At 40.2% G+C, this 21,636-nt stretch overlaps 1 long non-coding RNA gene across 4 annotated transcripts in view; it reads left to right on the top strand.

The window, feature by feature from the left end:
• LOC104912220 (uncharacterized) overlaps positions 1 to 21,636 on the top strand; it is a 65,512-nt gene that overhangs the window by 26,194 nt on the left and 17,682 nt on the right. For all 4 annotated transcript variants that reach the window (XR_014884980.1, XR_014884977.1, XR_014884978.1 and 1 more), the window contains exons 2-5: positions 17,691 to 17,798; positions 18,450 to 19,142; positions 20,493 to 20,645; positions 20,966 to 21,165. This is a non-coding gene — a long non-coding RNA (uncharacterized LOC104912220). The remainder of the gene's footprint in view (positions 1 to 17,690; positions 17,799 to 18,449; positions 19,143 to 20,492; positions 20,646 to 20,965; positions 21,166 to 21,636) is intronic.

The following is a 21,636-nucleotide window of genomic DNA, read 5'->3' as shown; positions in this document are numbered from 1 at the left end:
TTTCTTTTAAGTGTTATTTATGGTAGCTGAAGCCAATGGGTTAATTTACCTCTTCTGTAGAAGAAAAATTAAAGAACAAAATCGTATCTCCTGGGTTAACTCTAGCTTTTAGCAACTGGAGTCATTGAACATTTATCATTTACCCCCAAACCTTAAAGGGCAGATTGTTATTTCTGGTTTAACATGAATTAATAATTTTCTCAGGTTGTACATTACCTAGTTAGTTTCATATATTCATGTAGCTACTCTTCAAATGGCAAGAAATTCTTGAAGCTTATGGATTCCAGTAACAATTTTTAGCTGAAGTACTGTTTTAGCCATTTATTATCAATGAATAATTTTATTACAAATTGTGGATAAAAAAGAAGTATGCAATAATTTCTCTTTTCTCTACATTGTTGCTACCTTTCAAGAGAACTAGTGAAAAATCTCCCCTTTCCTCCTTGTTCAGTGAAGCATTTACTTTTTCTCTGTGTGACTGCATAATGAGTGCCTGCTGAGATGGTGTGGGTAATGCATACTTCTATGCATCAAAACTATGGAAGCTCAGACTTTAATCATAGGTCTCTGTTTACATGGAAAAAAAGAGTTACGTAGGTGTTCCAGTTATATTGTTGGAATTTGCCTGGTGAGTTACTGTGCTTTCATATTACTTTCTTTTTTTTAAAAAAGGTATTTTTAAAACTTATTGTGAATGCTTGATGGTATCTTACTCAATACATACCACAGGAAACACCTGAAAATTAAGTTTGTGATTCATAAATACAAAATTATAATCTATTATTTGGGAGAGGAATCATTTTCTATTTTTAAAAATCACTACTCTGGATTATGCTTAAGTTACTTGCATTTGCTATTTGACTTCAATCCCAAAGCAGAAACAAGAAGCTTGAATATGCACAGTGCTTTGCAGACTGTGGGTACAAGTTTTCTGCCTTACTGCCCAGATGCAGATGGCTTCTACATTCCGTAGTTCCATTAAACCAGGGGTCAAAACAGAGGATTTCAAAATCCCATTCTACCAATGAAGCCTCACTCTTGCTGTAAGCATGTACTAAATCTAATAGGAGTGCTGGGGCTTTTTCCAACACAGTGGGATGCCGGTATATCTGAAGAAGCAACTTCTCCTTATCATATTGCCTGACACCATCCTGGCGTTTAGATGGCCAAGAGTGAGGAAGGATGTTTTGAGAGACAGGATTTGGGGTGCAAGTTCAACTTTCTCTCCCTAGTGACATCTGTGAAGCAAGCAGTGGCATGTGAAGCCTTAGAGGAGCCTTTTGGGGCATTGCTGGTCATGTGTTCTGACGTCTCACAAGATGTACCTAATCTTGGTTTTATATCTAGGGAGTTTTTTTGCCTTCTTTTCTCCTAAGTCATCAGCAATCTCTTCATTCAAATGCAGCTGACCAGTTAAATGAAGATTACATTCAGATTCAATTCGGTGCCATTATATTTTGCCATTGCCATCAGTGAAAATGCACTGCATGTCAATGACACTTACGGAAGTTGAACATTCAGACAACATTCTTTGGTTAGCAGGACTTGGATTCAAAGCAATCAGAAAACAGAACCCACAAATAGTTGGAGTTTCAGTCTCCTGCTACATGTCATGCTTTCAAAAGCATGCACTCTGTGCAGCTTCAGGTGTCTTGTGCTCTTGTTGATGGTTCCTGTTCAGTGGACACGAGGTGCACTTTAGAAAGTTAAGCTGAACATCTTATAGTGTCTGCAGGAAAATAACTCCCAGAATCAGTCAGTCTCAGTAACGAGACTTAATTAATTTTTGTAAAAGCTTTTGATTACACAGCAGCTGCTTATTTCTAAGCTCCCCCTCCCACTCCAAAGCACTTTTTCTAGTTACATATTTGGCAATGTTTGTGATTTTTCATCCATTTTCCAAGCACCATAAAAATCGCATACAGGGATTTCAACCTTTGTGGGAGGAAAAAAGGTGATGTTTTTTGATTGAGATATACATCTCCTGGAGCAGCCTTTAAGTAGAGTATCTGCAGATAAGAAAATTCCCTTCTCTTTTCATATTATTATGAATAACTGGTTTGATCTTAATGGTTCCATCCATCTGGAGCTGACTACCACGTAAATAGACCATGTACAGTGGGTACAAAGGGTGTTAATGCTTTCTGCAAGAGGCGAGCTACTGGTCTAACAGATCATAGACTCATAGAATCATAGAATGCCCTGGGCTGAAAAGGACCACAAAGCTCATCCAGTTCCAACCCCCTGCTGTGTGCAGGTCACCAACCAGCAGCCCAGGCTGCCCAGAGCCACATCCAGCCTGGCCTTGAATGCCTCCAGGATGGGGCATCCACAGCCTCCCTGGGCAACCTGTTCCAGTGCCTCACCACCCTCAGTGTGAAAAACTTCCTCCTCGAGTCCAAGACAGCATTACTGCTATTCCTGCATTTCTGTAACCTGCCATAGGGCCAAGAGTGGTGGAGTCGCAGGAGACACTCAGGCAGTGTCTGATGCCTTGGCACAGCCTTACCTTTGGCTTGTGCTTTGGCCAGAGTGTGAACCAAGTCTTATCTTACTTCAGGGGCTGGCATTGCAAGTTCTGAACTCATTAATGATCCCTCATCAGTGATGAATTTGGTTTTCGTGAATGAAGAGTCAGGCAGACCTGTGATATGCTGATCATATTAGGATATTTATTCCCAGGTCGTATTTTGCTCTTTAATCTTTTTGATCAAATAATTTCCTATGTTGCTGGGAAAAGGGCAGTGTTAAAGATACAAAATGCATAGATTAATAACAAAAAAGCGTTGTGAATTTGCTATGTCATGGGGTGGTACAGCATAAAAAGGGAGTACTACTGGGTGCCAGTTTAAGTATGACTAAGCAACTGGATATTTCTAGGAATCTTTTTACTAAAGTAATGTAATGAACATATTAAACTGACCGGCAATGACAGATCATTTAGATCAAGATTTATAACCAAAGTCACTTTGATTACTTTATTCTTTTGTAATACAGTAGAGCCTACCGTTCTGTAGCACTAGTGTTCAGACACTCATTATGGGGCCAAATGCTCCATGCCTAAAAGTTTCAGAAATTAACATTAATATAGTCATGACAAATAAGTAATGAGACTCAGTAAACATACAAAGCATCATAGTATTACCTGAGGCTGCTATAACAAGAAAGTTGCTGTTGGACCTCAAGTGAGAGCAGTTGCAGCATGGAACAATGCAGTGTAACTACAGTTAAAACCAAACCACACATGCCATGAAGAACTCCTCTCACATAAATAGAAAAGATGAAAGCCTGTACGCTCAGAGTCGCTCTGCCTGGAGCAATGCGATGATAGAAATTTAAGCTTGCTGCAGTATAGTTAAAACAAAGCAAAATAAAAAGGTAACAGTTCTTGAACATTTTGAAGATGCATTTAGCTCTGCTCTGCTTTGGGGATTAAGAGGATATTATTATGATTTGTGCTCAGCCCTGTGCTTATGCGAAAGGACTTGCTTTGTGATTCATGCACTGTGATTTTGCAGAGGCGCCCAGTAGTGTTGCAGTGCACAAATGTGTTTTGATTAATTTTAAGGAAAAAAAACTTCAAATGAGTATGAAAAGATTTATTTAAGCTAACATATAAATTAATCACCTCTTGAGATGATTCTTTGAAATTGTAAGCCATTTTAACACAAGGATGCAAAGACGTTTTCTTAGCAACTACAATGGGTGAATGAATCCATTGTCAAGACTGCATTCAATGTAACACAACATCATTTAATGTTTTGTCATCAAATTAAGATCAAATGAAAAAGGCTAATAAATCTATTCTGCACTGAAGTATATTTTCCAAGGATGACATTTTTCCTTCAAAGTGAAAAAATCCACTGCACACTGTGCCTCCATCCATTTCTAAAATTCCCTTTAGAAAGGACGTAACTTGGCAGATTTTCTCCTAATTAGGAAGTAAAGACTATATGTAAACAATAATATCCTGTTGTACTTGGTACCAAAGTAGCAGACATTTATTGCCAGTGAATAGAAATTTGTAGTCTGGCTGTTTGCAGAGTTCATACTTGAAATTCCAGAAATAACAATATTGGAGTAGCCCACTTCACAGGTGTAATTCATCATCAGAAAACTCGGTGTTTTGCTGACTGTTAATGTTCATACTCTTCTACACTTGGTTTCCTTGAGATCACAATGGAGACACATTCTTTATTAAAGGAAGTATTTTTAACATGAGATACAGGTTCACTGACTAAGTCATCATTTTACAATTAAGAATTATGATTATTTGTGGAAAACATGGATTATTTTGAATGGAGAGGGGAGATAGCTTTTGGGATATAATAAGGAGGTATTATAGGAATATATCCTGACATACTGACCTTCTGTGCCTTATGTTAACTTCACCAAGATGACAGAACCAGACTTTTTACAGTAGCAAACTGATGGTAGTTGTTGCCTTTTGCCGTTTGGACCATTATTTAAGGTATTATATGATATATGATGTCCCTGTTTAAGGTATTGTATTATACATGATGTCCCTTAACAGCCCATTTTCATTTTATTTACTTTTACCCAGCTCTACTGTAATTACAGTAACTCAGAAGGAGTTTCTTAATAACCTTCCTCATTTTTATCACTTGTAAAGTTGTATTTCAGTTCATTGTCTTGACTTTGTAGGGAATGTAGTAGGGAAGTAAGGGCATGAAAGGCCATTAAATACTGTAAAGCAGATGGAGAATGGTTGCTAGAATCTGAGGATTCTGTTGGAGAACTGGCAATAAGATTTGAGATGGGATGGAATAAATGTGGAAGGTGTGTTCAGCTGTGGACAGGAGCTGTGATGGTGCCTGCACAACCCCTCGGGCTTCTCCCTTCCTTGCTGGTAACGAGGCTTCTGAGAAATGGCACAGCTCTCCTACGCAGTTATGAACTGGTTCTCAACACCTGCAGTATGAGTAACGTAAGCCCACCTCTACCCCTCCGCCCCTTCTGGATGCATAGGTTAGTAACAGGAGGAATCAAGGCAGAAGTGTTGTGATATCCTCAGTAAGATGTTGATGCTCAGGTTTATGTCTTCATGTTAGCCAATCTGACCAACTGAGATGAACAGTTCTGTGAATTATAATGAGATTTGCAGAGCTAATTGGCTGAAGATTTGACAAAGAAGCCTGAAGAAATACTCAATATGTAGAGAAGCACCTGAATAATAATTTCTCCTGAAAAAAAGGTTGAGGCTGCCAGCTTGCTACTTACTGCATTTAGCTGTGTGAGGTCATACTCATGCAGCAATTGTAGGTCAGTGGTGTCTTTTTTCCCATGTGTGCTCTCAGACTTCAATGTAAGATAGCTGTGTCTTGGATTAAATATTGCAAGTTTTTTGAGCTTGATATCTAAAGGTTTTGCTTACATAGGACAGCAGTGATTTGTGCAAGATGGGACACTTGAGCTGTGAGATGACCCACCTCTGTAATTGGAGACTGGGTTTGTTCTTTATAAGAACACACTGCAATGATTGCTATCCCAGATTTTCGAAGGCAGGATTTGGGATTGAAGGCTGTGAAACAGCAGCATTTCTGTTGAGTCTTTTTAGAATTTTGTTAACCTTGTTTATTGGAAGTGGGCCATGGCATCAAATAAACTGCAAAAGGATTCTTTGCAATAGAGAGTTTTATCTTACTGTTGTACTGTAATAGTTATTCATTATATTTAGGGAGAATACAGATATTCTATGTCTGGTGTCTGAATAGGTGTTCTAAATGCATTTAAATATATATTTGAATGACAAGAAATACTTAAACAATTCTGTAACATCCGAAGCAGTAGGCATCTGTAAGGCCATTAGCAGGAAGCTCTTGGAATCACAGAATTGTTTGAGTTGGAAGGGACTCTTAAAGACCAGCTGGTCCAACTCCCCTGCAGTGAACACATACTCCTACAGCTCCATCAGGTGCTCAGAGCCCCATCCAATTCACATTCGTCTGAATTTTTTAACCAAATAAGTGTTTCAGGTTTTCTCACTGGTGTTTGCTGATACTGGTGTCTTGTGCCTATTTTTGATCTTTCTGCTTTTTATTGTGTGTGTTTGTCTTTTTCAAAGAACACGGAGGTGAAATGCCAGCAAGACTTCCCTAGGAAGGCAATTACAAGTTTTGCTGTTAACAATGCTTGCAGTTGATTAGAAGGGCTGAATTTTCAAATTGTTTACGATTTCCTTTGCTCTGATGCTAAGAAATCCTACAGAGCAGGGAACGGGATGCACGTAGGCAATACTTCCAGAGATGCTACCAGGAGCAGCCCTGTGCTCATCTTCTTCCAATGGAAATGTTCGTGTGCAGTGTGCACATGGCCTTCAGCAAATAGTCTGTGCTGGCAGCTGGTCGTTCAACAGGAGTTTTGGAGCCTGTGCTGTAACAACTGAAAGTGTGTTGAGGCTGTAGATGCATTCTAATGACTGGAGCCACAGCTCTGCTGGGTGTTTGAACACATTTAGTGTTCCAGGTTTTACAGAACTTTTCAGGTGACCCTGAAGGACTCTTTCAGTAAACCAGAGATCTTTAACTTGTTTGCCCTGTGTCAAGTTCTGAAAGATTCCCATCTGTTAAATAAAGTGGATTTCCTCCTAACACAGAACTAGGAGAGAAAAGCACTAGTTTTTAATGAAATCTCATGTCATACAACTATGGAAAATATATTAATTTTGTTTAATTAGCAGCATGCGTTCTTGAATTCAGAGGTTTTAGCTTTATGTTTCGTGTAGCTCTTCAGAAGACTTCCAGGAAAAGATGATAAATGCCCATCTTAATTTCCTACATTCTCACTCTATTTTTTTTCCTGCTACTTATTCTGTGTAAGCAATGAATAAAGCTAAAAGTTAATTCATAATAGACACTAGTGAATATTTTAATGATAAGGATATCCTTTTGAAACAGCTGAAGCTCATACCGAAAAAGAGATTGCCTTTTCGGTTTACTTTCAGGCTATATTTTAATGACAGTCTTCATGCTGAACTTTTATCTGTACTAAATGAAAACTGAATAATGTGTTCAGTTTGAACAGTGCTCCCCTAGCTCTGTCTTTCCCCTAGCCCTCTTCACGCCATGATACTTTTTTTCCTTCCTTTCTGTCTTAACACAAAGACCAGATGGTTGTAAATTAGACTGATTCATTGGGTTTTAAAACCCAGAAGCTGACTGTTTCTACATAAGGCCCTTGACTGCCAGAAGCTTATAGCAAATATTACTTCATACTCATTTAGAATCATTTGTCTATTTTATTCTTTTTTTATTTATAATACTTTGATGATGCCCTACTTGCTTAGTCTTAAGATAAAGAAGAAACAGACTCTGTCTCAATTTTTCCATCCTTCGTTTTTCTCTTCTTAGTTACCCTGTGGTGAACAGCAAATTTGAACTGTTTGCTTTTAAAGTCTTGAAGGGCTTGAGCTTTCCTCATGTTCTGTTATTAACACGAGTTTTATTTTTCTGTCTATGAATTAACCTGCATAGAAAGGCTTGTGTGTATACTTCATGCTCAGGATGAAGAATGCGAAACAGGAAAATCGTACATTCATTTTGCTGTGCATTTGAGCATGGATTCTTTATTCAGAGAGTGTATCTCTTCTTTTTGAAGCATATAATAAATCTGACTGTGCGCTTCATTTGGTCTTTGAAAACGAAGTGGTGTCCTCTCGACGTGAGTAGGTTTCATAACACAGGATGTGAAGCCATCTGTAAAGATGTGCTTCTTAAGCTCTTGTTTCTGTTATTGCCGTGTCTCCAAAGCTTCTGTCCCCCCTCAGCTGTTCATGCCTTGTATTCTCCTGGGTGCTACAACAAATCAATCTACTTTGTTTCCGCCACAACAAGACAAGCAAGAAAATAAAAGGTTTCTAAGAGAAAGTGTTGGTCTTGGAGATCTCTATTCTGTTGATACTGGTGCACGCAGTTACACTGCTCTTGATCAGAGATGCAGCTGGGGAGAGAAAAATGAAATGGAGAGAACAATTAAAACTTGTTGTAACAGAAAGAGGATGCAGTTTTATTTAAATGTATGTGTGCATATACACATAAAGCATTTAGACAGAAAGAACTGCTGTGGCCTTGTGGCATCTGGAGATATTGGAGGGCAGAGCCTGCTATTCAACATATATCCAACATATAAATTCAAGATATTCAACCTCTATCCTATGCTGTATGTAAGATTTGACCTCTGTGTGCAGAACGGTTCCATTTCATTTTGCTTCTGGGATGTGTTGACAGCAGACCTTTGTCCCTTTCCGTGAATACAGAAAAATTTCCACACAGACGGTACTTGGGCAAGCTGAAGTTGGATTTTGGCAGCCAGAAAAGCAAACGTCTTTTGGCAGGCCTGCTTCTCCAAGGGACTCTGACAGAGAGCAGTTATCCTTGTGTCTTCCACAGGCCTGCTCCCCTTCGGAGCCAAGCACTAATTAAGCAGAGCTCTTCCTTTTTGTTCCTCCTTTGAAGTCTGCCGCTTGCCTCTGGGAGAGGCTGATTAGGTACCCAAAGGCACATTAGCTTCTTCCAGGCTCTCATAATGGGGAGTACAAACCCTGCATTGTGTTGTGGCAAAATCGTCCCATTGGGAGCAAATGACAAAAAGGTTATGGAAAATAATTAATAATCTCCCCCCTTTTCCCAGTATTACACACCTACAGCCATCCACACGCAGTCTGCTGGGCATCTGCACAACTGTCACAGCACAAGTAGAGCAGAACCCTCTTAGTGCTGGAGCTGACCTATCATTCAAAGATTGTGAAAAAGTGAAACTTAAGTTTTCGTGGATTTTAAGATCTATTTAAAGTACCACGAGTGACTCTTCATGCTGAGTTGATGGTATGGCCTTCTTTATGCCCCTTTCCCCTTCGCTGTCTGCCTCCTTTATCTTTCCTCATAATGCTGGTGTAGAGACAGTGGGGAAATTAGAGGTGAGGAAGCACAGAGTAATCTGAAGCAGACACCACTGTAACATGCACAAGCTAGCTTTGTATATATATTACATAGAAGATTACCCTTTCTTAGTACACTCCGTTTTATTCAGAATATCTCATATGCCATGGGACACTACTGAGCCAGTCTAGAGTCTAGAAACAATTTTCTCAGTATTTGTACAGTTCTTTCCTCCTATAAAATGCTTTTCTTTTTTACTTTCAGCTAACAGTCACAAATGGTTTATTTATTAAATACATATGTCAGCTTTTCTCCCAAGATTTTCATTAAGGCATAACTTTGTATACTCTTCTAAAGTAGTGTAAAATGAATCTAAAACTTTGAGTGCAATAATTTCGTCAAATGTATTGACTGTCTGAAAATTATGCCATCAGAAATGAGTCTTAGGAACATAACGTTTGTAAGCACTGAGTACACTCAGTGCCTTGCTTGCTATTTCATTCAGAGGCAGTTGAGTTGTGACCATTTCTGCAATTTTTTCAGCTCTCCTGTCTTCACTGTGGCATCAATCCATGTTAAAGTCACTTTAACTAGCCCAGACCGAGGAATTAGTTCTGTTACATCAGTATCAGGAGAGCCAGAGGAAGAAGGCGACCTGGAGAGCTTTGTGTGGAGCAAGTGCTGAGGAAAAGGGAGGTCTATCAAGGTAGCCCACCTCGGAGAAAGTCACAGGGTTGGCTGAGGTAAGACCTCTGTGCGAAATGCAGAGAGGAGAAGCAGCAGGTAGCAGCTGCTGCTAAGCTGCTGTTGTCCTGGCTGGTTAGATATAATGTGTGTTCAGTTCTAGGAGGGGTATCAAACTTGCACGTACATGCATTCAAATGACATCTCATATCAAGAAAAAAAAGATTTTTTTCTTGTTTAAATGGTGAAATGATCAATTTATAGTGTCACAGAATATCATAGAATACTTCAAAATAGCAAGCAATACGTTAGCAGAAAAGTAGTGGGACAAGTGCCTGACAAGTCCAGGAGGGCTGTGCACTCAGGAGATGTGCTGGTGGCTGTGAGCTGTGCAGCTGTCAGTGTGAGGATCGTACTGTTGGGTCACTGCTGGGCTGGCAGACTGAGGCACTGGGCAAACTGAGTCAGGTTTCATAAGGCCATCTTGGGAGCTGGGAGCAGCACATAGGTTCTCAGAAGTGTGTGCTCCACATATCCCACTAAACTGTGATTTCCTCTCAATGTGAACAGCGATTTGCAAATTTCTGTCTCTCTCCTTAATGCTTCAGTAGGATGTGACATGTTTCTAAAGATCAGGAGAGGGCAGAGATTATGATTTAAAGTGCAGAGTGGATAATATTTGCAAAACTGGGTTATTCAGCCTTTGGCCACAGATTGTCCAGGTAGATGATCCCAATTTATGCAGAAAGGGAAACGTGCTATTTGCTAAAAGGCCTGCTCCTTGCTATCAAGCTTCATGGGTGGATTCAAGGGAAAGGAAGAATTTCATTAGAGGCAAATTTCAAAGTCAGCATAAGGAAGCGTCCTTACGGATATTTCCACTCAACACTAAGCAATCTATAATGCCACTAAATCTGGATTTGAGTTGTTTTCTTCTATGTGTACAAAACAGTGAATCTTTTCCCCTTATTTTAATGCTAGCCTGATATCTAGCCATTGCCAAACACTGTTATTTCCTCTCATACAAAAAGATGCACTTATCCAATAGTGCAGTTACTCTCACTACTGCATACATTAGGCCTCAAGGTTCTGTAAGCAAGTTTATTTATCAGTCTTTTTTCCCTTGTATGACTTTGGTAGAGTTGTTTTCCTTCCATTTGAGAACCACTACTCGAGTATTTTTGCTAGAGACTGGCAGATGATTTACTGCTATCTTCCTCCAAAATGAACAAAGATAGCTGAATTTCTGTCGCGATTACTGCCTATCTCCCACTTCTGCTTTTATGCCTCTTCTTCTTCTGCCCTATTTTTGGATTCGGCATTCCATCCCCCTCTTTCTCAGCCATACAGGGTCACAGAAATAAAAGCTGGCAGGGATCGACTATTTGAGAAATGTGGTACAGAGGAAGAGATTCAGATTTTGAGGAATGCAAACTAAGGATCTATTGCTAATCTCCCAGGTTTTATTCCATATCTCTGTCATAACACCTTTTTGTAGTTTCAGGGTATCACTAGAATGCAGCTGCACCTTCAACTTCTCAGCTTCATTTTCTTTAACTAGCAAAGTTCTTTAATAGCTCCATTTTTGACCACGTTATGACTCTGGTTTGGGAAGAGAAAGGCAAGTAAAGATGAGTTGTACTGATAGATAAGAGGAGAGGGAAAGTCTCTTGCAGACTTGAGAAGAACCGAGGACCATGTGCTTACCATTTGAAGGAGGGACAGAGGAAAAGGGAGCTCAATCATCTTTTTCTTGTGGATTTCAATGTTCCTAATCTTGGAAGGATTGAAAGCCAGCTTTTGGATGGCAAGCCCAGTGTGCTTTTTCAAGCAGTGTAGGCAGTGACCTATAGCAACTTTGTGCTACAGAAGCAATGAACTACCCATCACAAACCAGCAGGAAGCTGTGCTCTACCTGCAGCTCTGCACTGCCCTGTGCAAAGGAGGAACAAAAAGCAGAATACAGCAATGCTGCTTTCACAGAGGAAAAAGAATAATAATCTGAGCTACGGGAGGTCAGTGTGAAGAGGAATAAGAATTTTCTCACTGCAATTTACCTTTGCCAAACAAAGCTGTAGGGCACAGTAGAGTGAAGCAAGAGTGCAGGAAGGCAGTGCTTTCTCTCTGGCTCCATCTCCCCTTATGTGTGACTATGATGTGGTTTGAGCAATGCAGAATCATCCAGGTTTTGGAATCACTGTGAAACTAGCCAGAATATCTATGTGTGGAAGTTGCAGCTTGAAAATATATAGTTAGTAGAATTAGTTGCTATTTAATCCCCTTTTTTTTCAACAGAAAACACATGATAAAGTGATCAATGGCAATGATTGGAAAAAATGATGCATTTTAAAAGATATGGCTAGATGTATATTTTGGGATATATTAGGCCATAAGCATAAACTACTCAGTCGCGAACTTCCTCAGTAGACTGTAGTCATTTTCAGTACTTTAACTGGACCGTATTTCTATACAAAAGTAGCATAATTCACTTCTCTGACAATCTTACTTTGCTCTACTCTTCCTCTTCTGTCCTTCCGTTAAGTGATGTTTAAATTGCTGCCCTTTACTCTTTGTGATGTCCTTCAGTCTGAACCATCAATTTATGCTGCTTCAGCGCTCAGTTGTTTCCCCAGCTCAAATCCCACCGCAGCCTTTGGTTGTGTCCTGGCACAACCATGGCAAATGCACCACTCTGCTTTCCTAGTAAAGTAATCTAGCTGATGTGCATGGGCTTTCCAGCTGGAAATAACCTGCCACTGCCTCAGGCTGTTCTTTCTGTTTCTTGCTTTTGTAACTATCCTTGTAAACAAGAACTATGTCTGCATTTAGATCTACGTTGTGCGAGAGGGCTTTTGCATTCTGACTGCCAGAACGGACTTCTAAATAAAGCATATGTATAAATGCAAAGTTATAATATGTGATTGTGTGATTTATTCTTTTTTTCTCCTCCTACTGGCACTTCTAGTACAATAAACTTACAAGTAACAACATTTGAAGCTTAGATCTTTTCTATGGAGGCTGTGGTATTTACATACTATGCTGTCCAAGTGACTGACTGTGATCATAACTACTCGGTGTCTGACACAGTAGTGATGTTCTCAGCAGTGAATAGAGGCTCCCTGTCCGTGCATAGGACTTTTGCTAGTTGGACAAATGCATTATTGCAGCCCTGAAGCACAGGCCTTGGGATCCACTTTTACAATGCTGTCGTCAACAGAGATCTAAAAGAAATGCATCGTCATGTTGTGTTGAGGCTTTGCCAAAGCACGCATAGTCATGAACATCTTGTTTCTTAAAACATGATTCAGAACCGTCTGCACTTCCGAACAGATTCATGCTATGCTCATAAGGGGGGACAGCAAAATTATAGCTGAGTCAGGAAATGCTTTTGCATTACTGATATGAATAGGATTTAATCCAGCAGTAATCATAAAAATAACTGATTATCTGTGCATGAGTGGAACATGTGAAAGTTTGTGTGGAGGAAAAAGCAGGGAGTAGAGCTTGTGATTGTCTTTCTCCAAAGGAGAAAGAAAAGGATTAATCAGATCTATTTCTAGTACATCAGCTCATTTGGTACTTTTATTCACTCTCTACAAAAATTATTTTCTTGTTTCCTGGCACTTCTAAGTATATTTTCAGTACGTGAGAACTGTTGAATTACTTTATGGATCTGCCTTTAAACGTTTGCTGTTCTTTTCACGGGGCTATTTTTGCAGATGAAAAGATCTGTATAATATGGATTACACCAACTGTGACCAAATTCCACCACAGTCACTTGAAACATTTTCATTATGTTTAACTTGTCTTTGATGCCATGGAGTTCACATCAGACTCAGCAGCAAGTCTTTCCAGTTGTGCACTCCCTGGCTAGCCTCAGATGACTAAATATTTACCAGAGAGGGAGCTTTGCTGATTCTCAGGAAATTTGGAGAATAAGGAGAAGACTTACAGATGAACTCAGTGCAATTCTGTGCTGAGGTTTTGAGTTTCGTTTCAAAAGCAGCAATAAAAGATGTAGGGAATCCCAGAGCCAAAGGATGGCTGCGGTGGGTGGGAGGATGGCCAGCCCTGCTCTGGGCTGCCTGTTCCTGGGAAAGAAGTATGCTCTTAGTTTTAAATGGGATTTAAGTGCCTTGAATTGATGGAATGGTAAAGTTAATGGACCCTTTCACTTTTAAGTGTCTTACATACGACTTGTTTTTCTGTTAACATCTGAATGGCAGTCAGAATTGTAGAAAAGAATCACAGAATCACAAAGGTTGGAAAAGACCTCCAAGATCATCCAGTCCAAATGCCCACTTATCACCATTATTTCCCACTCAATCATGTCATTCAGTACAACATCTAAATGTTTCTTGAACACCTCCAAGAAGGGTCGTGTTCTTAAACTACACTTCATATTCAGATAAAGATTTCTGCCTGTCGTATTTATTCAGTGCATCTCTCACTGTTTCATTTCTGAATATATTTAAAAGATTAATAAATCTTTGGCATTCTTACAAGGAATTTACATATTAGTGTTTCCACACTTGCAATGAGAGCATGCAAGGAAATTAGTCTTACCATGCAAAGAGTCTTGGTGATCTCCTACCTACCTCTATCTCACTCCAAATAAACAAAATCAAAACACAAGTTGATGATGAATTGTATAAAGTCTTGTCTTTCCAATCAAACTTTTCAAAGAAATGTAATGTTATGATGTGCCAGATATTTTTAATTGGAAAGAAAAAAGTGATAATCTCTGCAAACGTGGACTTCTGATATTTATGTGTCTGCATTTATATACAAACACTAAATTGTTTTTATACATAAATATTGTCTGTGTTTAAATATTTATCTTGGAACTAAAATATTCAACCGAGGTCATCTAAGTTGTCAGTCCAGATTAATATTTTAAATTTATATTTTTTCTTTTTTTCTTTTCCTATCTGCTTATGATACATGGAGGGGAGGGTGAGCAGAATACTGATATTAGGGCAGTTTGCACCTTCGTAAGTTGGAGCTTTTTAGGAATCTTGCAGTTAAAGCCGAAGCCATTAGATGGTGCCATGCTGTAACCAGAATTTTCTCTTTGTACACTTAAAACTAGACGTATGTTTTATCTGGCATGATCTTAAATGACTAAACCTATTCTTCTAGCACATTGACTTGTATTGGTCAGCCTCAGCCATTATGCTCAAAACCCAGACAATAAATTAAATCTGTAGAAATTTTTTTTTTTATTTGTTTCAATGAAAAGACTGCACCATCCTGAAAATTCAACAAAAGAGAAGGCAATGGCAGGACAGATTTACTGCCCCTTTTTCAGTTGAAAGCAGTGCGCAATCTAAATGATTTATTTGTTTGCTAGCCCTGCATGGTGTTGTCTCCTGGGTTATCATTCACCTAAATGGCCAATGTAGTACAATGAAAATGATAGTATGGTTACAAATTCACAGCAATTTACTGGTTAGAATCTGAAACTGGTAAATTATTTAATTTCCATTTTTTTCAGTTACTGCTCAAGGTTGAAAACTTAGGCATGGAATGTTAAAAAATAGAAGAGTATTCAGCAGCTTTGGAAGTCCAGATTGTAAAACTGTGGTGATAAAATGATGGGGTTTATTGTGTATATAAATGCAATGCACTTAGGCTTTTGTACAGCATTTGACTTACTACTGTGTGACAGTCTGATAAAAAAAATTAACTCTCTACACTACTGGTAAAGCCTACCTCAAATGGATTAAGTGCTAGTGAACTAAGAGATACCCAAGAGTAGTTGTGCTGGGGGCAGCAGTGTTTCAGTGGGACTGCTTCTATCATGGCTATGCAGGGAATGGTAGCAGGCCTGGCTCTTTGCTTTCACAAAGTAGAAGTAATATCATTGATGGTATTGACTCTGAGACAGTAGCTGAGCATCTTTGAGTCCCTGCAAAACCCTAAAAAAACAAAGACTAACATTTTACCTTAGCTGAACCAGTGAAGCAGATGCTGTAGAGAATCTGATGAGAATTTTTACCTTGCTTTCCATTATGTTAAAAGCCCAATAGCATTCGTCTCAACAGGGTGGTGGGTTTAAGGCAGGAAGAAAACTAATTCTTTGCCAGTTGTCATTCTACTCGTACTTTTTAGATTGCACAAGTGTTTTATTTATTGCTCACTGTGCTGGTTTGTTTGGCATTATTTAAGGTGATCTGGGAATGCACTGTAATGCTCATGGGTACTCTGAGAGGGAGGGCCTACCAGCTTCTCAGAACGGGCTCCTGCTCACTAAAAGTATTTCCTTTTCTTAAATTTGTTGTTATTAAAGATGTCACGGTCCTGCTGATTTATTTATTTATTCGCTTACTTATTAAATGGCACTGTAAAATAGTAGTTGAAGTTCAGAACACAGTAACCAGAATTTTAAAGCTGGCTGTAACGTAGGTTGGGAAGGAGACTGAATTCTAAAGCAAGTTTTGTAGCAGAGCTAATAATTCTTGTAAATGTGATGTCTGTGTGAGATATGAACTCTAATAATATTTATAAACTCCTGAAGCTGCAACTTACTCCGACACCAGGTACGGATGGTGAAGATGCACCACCTTCAGGTACTGGTACAACAGGAGGAGACAAAAGTATGTGAGGAAAGCAGAAGTGACCAGCTCCCTGTATTCCGCTCCCAACCACTTCCTCTTTTCAATGATCTCCCAGAATAAATGTAGTGGCTGCTAAGAACCCACATGGCTGGTTTTCAGAAAAATGCTGGTTACACCATCAGGAACCTCACACTTATTCTGCAACATCCAATCCTGGACTTTCCTGGATGTGCTTTTTGTTCTGTCTACTGGTACCAGAAAGCAGCAGAAACCAGAAGGAAGGGAAAGCAGCAGTGTGTCTTAACAGCCACAAAAGAGATGAGTGTTGTGCTGTCCCTCCATCCGCATAGTCCTTTGGGTGAGAAGGTGACATCCACTGCTCTCAGCTTGTGTGTCAGGTATGGCAGTGCAAGTGAAGCTATCTTTATTGCTGCAGTTGTTTACTTACTTGATAAAGTTATGAATAGAAATGGCTGGGGCTAACACAGAGTGCGACTGCAAAAAAAAATCCGCCCAAAACCACAGAGCAGGAAAGTATGTTCCAGTGCATCTCAGTAGACTAGAAGGAAAGTGAAATAAAGAAAGGAAAAAAAACAAAAGCCACTTACCATGAAGCTCTGGGGACAGCCACATGTTTGTCAGCTGTAAAATCTTGCTTTATTTGGTGACTCCTGCATGGGGGGGGAAAGCTGGACAGTTGCTCTGGTGAATAACGTTGATTAATACACTACTGCAATTTAAGGCAAACTTCTGCATCTTCTCTTTCTCCTGACGCAAGGAATCGAAATATGGGCATGTTGGAGAGAGGATGGATAATGAATAAAGAAAGCTTCTTCAGACTTTTTATAATCTAAAAAAATATTTAAAAAAATCTATCATTAGCAAACAGTGTCAGAAAAGACACCTAGTTAGCGAATATTCTCTGAAGAAAATCCTCACTGATGACTTTTTTTTTTAATTATTTTCTGATTTGTTTGTTTGTTTGTTTTTAATTTTCTTTCCTGCCAACTCAGTCTCCATTTAGCTAGACAGAAAAGTAAAAAAACATTCCAAGGAGAGCCCACAGATACATGCTTGTTCTGAAATATGAAATCAAGTTAATTCAGTGTATGGTTAAAGTGGAGACCTAGTGAACTGAAAAGAAGAACAGAATGGATGGGATGGGATGGGATGGGATGGGATGGGATGGGATGGGATGGGATGGATGGGATGGGATGGGATGGGGATGGGATGGGGTGGGGTGGGGTGGGGTGGGGTGAGGTGGGGTGAGGTGGGATGGCATAGAGTAGAGTAGGAGAGAAGGAAGGGGAAGGGAAGGGAAGGGAGAAGATAGTTAATATGTATTAAAGCTAGGGTACATCTACACAAAAATTTCTTACAAAGAGCAAAGAAAAATGAGCAGGCAGAATGTGATGGAAGAAAATTACTTACACTCCATAGTAGACGGATGTTTGGGTTTAGTGAAATAATATTTACCGATAGGAACTTACCTCTGTATACACATATAAGCTCTTTTACAAGAAGTTTATTCATTGTTTTTTTCACCAAGGATTTTCCTGATGCCTGTGGATCAAAGCCCAAGAGCCGCGGTTCCCTTGTGCAGATGGCAGAATCCATTTCACATGAGCAGTGCGCTTTGGGAAATCCCTGAAGCCAGGTAATAAATGATGCACATGTCATAAACTTTCTGCCACTGATCTGCTCTATGGCAAAATGCACGGGAAAGGACTCATAGGATGAGACACTGTGGATCTCTGCAAAAAGTGCTGATTCACTTCCATTTATGCTTTCGTCGTCTTTCAGTAGCTATTCACAGCATTCATGTATCAAAACACATTTGGGTTGTTTTACCACCAGAATATAAGGTATGAGGAAAGTAAACAGAAGCATTTGCCAGGAATGTTGAAAATGCTGCAGCCCCAGCACAATTTCTCAGCAGTTTACCCCAAGGGTAACAAAGTTGTGAAGAGTGAGATTTTTCTTAGTAATGTCTCAATTCAGAAGAAATTTTGACAGAAGAGATGACTGTAGACATGAGATGTTTTGGGTGGTGGAAATACCTAAGTGCTACTGACATCAGTAGTGCAGGTGTTTTTGAACGCTTTTTTGCATGCTGAAGACAGAAAGCTCTGGTACTTGTGTGGTGTAGCTGATAATTCACAGTCACGTCGTTGCTGTTCTTGGGGACAGGGACTGCATTGATTACATCTTTAACTCGCTAATGTTTATTGTTTGTTAATGGAAAAAGTTAGTGTGTTGCCTGACTAAAGGACTTTCTGCATGTGTATGTGTGGAACTCTTTCTCCAGGTGGAAATGAGGAACACCCCTAGAAAAGAATCACTGTCAACTCAAAGCAGCGTACAAAGACACAGAGCTCCCAGTGGCAGAGATCCTTGCCAGCAGGGTTCCCATCTGAACAGAAGAATCCTTTGAAAGATATTTCACTTCTACAGAGTACTGCAAATGCCCTATACATAAAACCTCATGAGCCCTGGTTTTATTTTGGACAGCAGTAGAAAAAAAGAGGGATTTTTGTTTCTTTCTCCAGAAAGCGTAGCTGACTCACACAGGAGGCAGATGGTCGCAGTGGTCAGACTCCCTGCTTTGTAACCAGCTCTTGGTTTTTGCATGCTAATGATTTCTTGGTCCCAAAAATAGCTTTACAGACAGGGTCAATTATATTTTTGGATTGTATGGCGCGTAGAGCCATCAGTTAGTTGCACAAGGCGATTGGTTTATAATGCAGCACACCCCTTCTTCGTAATTGGCACCTTTTTGATATCCCGTTTATAATGGCAGGGTCTATCTTTACAAATAGTGCCTTGTATTAGCATGCAAATGCCCTGGCTCCCCTCAGATAGTTTTACACACAGAGTCAATTATATTTTTGCATTGCACAATGTGTAGACTAATTAGCTATCGCTAAATGGGGCACTCGGTCTTCAGATTTCAAGATCTTTCTGCACTAAGTGATTCTGAGGCACTTTCAAGGGCAGGCTGGTAAGTAAAATTAGAGAAAGAGATTGTGCTGGCTCATCTCTCAGACTTTCATTTGAATGCAAAATGAGACATTTTCTAGTTATGTTGTTCCATTATCCTTTGCTCTGCATTTCTCTGAAGTGGATAAGCTGGGATGCCACACGCAGTTCCCAGAAGGTGCTGGGGAAAGCTGTACATGTGGGTTCCGTCCAGAGGGAGCACCCTGGAACTGAGGTGGTTAATAGTGTGCTTTGGATTTGGGTAGCAGTTCAAATTTTAATGTGTCTGTTTTCAGTTGTGAAATCAGAAAAGCTAACTTATTCACCAGTAGTTTTGATATCAACAATCGTTTCTGTTGATACAGTCGGAAGTTTTCATTTTGAATGCAAGAACATCAGAGCTGCTTTCTCAGGAGAACAGGGAGATGAGGGAAAAGTTTTTGTACGTGGCATTTCAGATAAAATTTGTCCTTCAAGTATTCCAAATTGAGCTCTAGCTCTGCTAAAAAATGATGCAAAATCTAGAGATAAACTTAGGCTGTGGTTTTAGATAATTCTTTTTCTCGTGTTTAACAAGACTACAGATGAAGAAACAGAAAACAGTGAATTTAATGCCCTCTCTATAGTGCTTATGACAAGATGGTCATCTGTAGAACACTGGTAGGAAACAAAACGTAGTTAATAAAATTACTTCTCATTCCTCATGTGCTAAAAAATATTTTGTATTGAATGTTAGTGAGTGATTAATGAAAGGCTGGGGGCAGGAAGATTGAGGTTTGGGTTTTTGTTAACATTTTTGAAATGAAGAATGCTCCTCAACCCATCCTTCCTTCCTTTGTTTCTGCCTTTCTTTCTTTCCTTCTTCCGTCTATCCTTTCTTCTTTCTTTCTTTGTTTTCCTTCCTTCCTTTCTTCCTTCCTTCCTTCCTTCCTTCCCTGCTTGCCTGCTTGCTTGCTACCTTCCTTCCTTCCTTCCTTCCTTCCTTCCTTCCTTCCTTCCTTCCTTCCTTCCTTCCTTCCTTCCTCTCTTCCTCTCTTCCTTCCTCTCTTCCTCTCTTCCTTCCTCTCCTTCTCTCTTTCTCTCTTTATTTATTTTAATTTGGTTAGCTTAATGCTCCCTCATATGTTACTGAGGGGATAGAGAGGAGATCAGAAATAATGCCAGCAGGGAATGAGTGGAAATTACAGATGAGAAATTACCTAACAGATAGGTTCTAGCCTGTATTCTAGTTTGGAAACTTAAGTGATTGCACGTTCTTTTCACACCAAGGAAGAAAATCACACTTGTTCTTGATACCTAATAATGATACTATGCGGTATGCACAGTCTGAAATCTAGCAGAGAAAAAAGATAGGTTTCTTTCTGCCCAACAGGACAGATGGGGTTTATGTGCATTTCTGAAGCATCTTTTAGAATGGATTCAAATCCTGGAATGGTTTTGGAAAGAAGAACCTACAGAGTAAAATGTTTCCATACTCTCAGCCAGTGCTGTTGTTGAGATCTAAATGGTGCTGTTCTTGTTCAAGGTAAGGCTACTTGCAAATGGCAAGTCTGGCTGTTTGATGGTTCCAATATAATGAATAAAAATAAATTGTGACATAATCTGTGAAGGAGACACATTTTAACAGAAATGCTTTTAAGAATAACCTTAGCAGTTTAGCTATTTCATAAAATCATATAATTGTTTCAGTTGGAAGGGACCCTTAAAGACCACCTAGTCCAACTCCCATGCAACAAACCGGGACCTCTACAGCTCCATCAGGTGCTCAGAGCCCCATCCAGCCTGACCTTGGGGGTCTCCAGGAATGTGGCACCCACCACCTCTCTTTCCTCTTCTTTCTTACAGTCCCTCTAGATACGGACGGGCCGCTCTCAGCTCTCCCCACAGCCTTCCCTTCTCCGTGCTGCACAGCCCAGCTCTCAGCCTGTCCTCGCAGGGAGGTGTTCCATCCCTCAGATCATTTTGGTGGCCCTCCTCTGGATGCGCTCCAGCAGCTCCGTGTCTCTCCTGTGCTGAGCACTCCCCATCTGGACGCAGCGCTCCAGGTGAGGTCTCACAGCACAGAGCAGAAGGGCAGATCCCCTCCTCGCCCTGCTGGCTGTGCTGCTTTGGATGCTCCCAGGATCCGGTTGGCTTTCTGGGCTGCGAGGGCACAGTGCTGCCTCATTCCAGCAGCCATCCACCGGCACCCCAGGTCCTTTTCAGCAGGGCTGTGCTCCATCCTTACATCCCCCAGCTTGCCCTGGTAGTGAGGGTTGCCATGACCCAGGTGCCAAACCTTGCACCTGGCTTTGTTGAACCTTATAAGGTTCTCCTGGGCTCACGGCTCAGCCTGTCTGGGTCTCTCTGGAAGACATCTTGTCCCTCAAGCATGTTGATGGTGCTGTACATCCTGGTGTTTGTCACCTGCAAACTTGCTGAAGGCACACTTGATTGCACTGTCGATGTCACTGATGAAAGTTTTAAAGGGACCCTTGAGAGACACCACGGTCACCAATCTCCATCTGGACATTGAG

Source organism: Meleagris gallopavo, chromosome 9 (genome assembly GCF_905368555.1).
Source record: "Meleagris gallopavo chromosome 9, MGAL_WU_HG_1.1, whole genome shotgun sequence".
NCBI classification, from domain to species: domain Eukaryota; kingdom Metazoa; phylum Chordata; class Aves; order Galliformes; family Phasianidae; genus Meleagris; species Meleagris gallopavo.
This window is presented reverse-complemented; position numbering and strand designations above follow the sequence as displayed.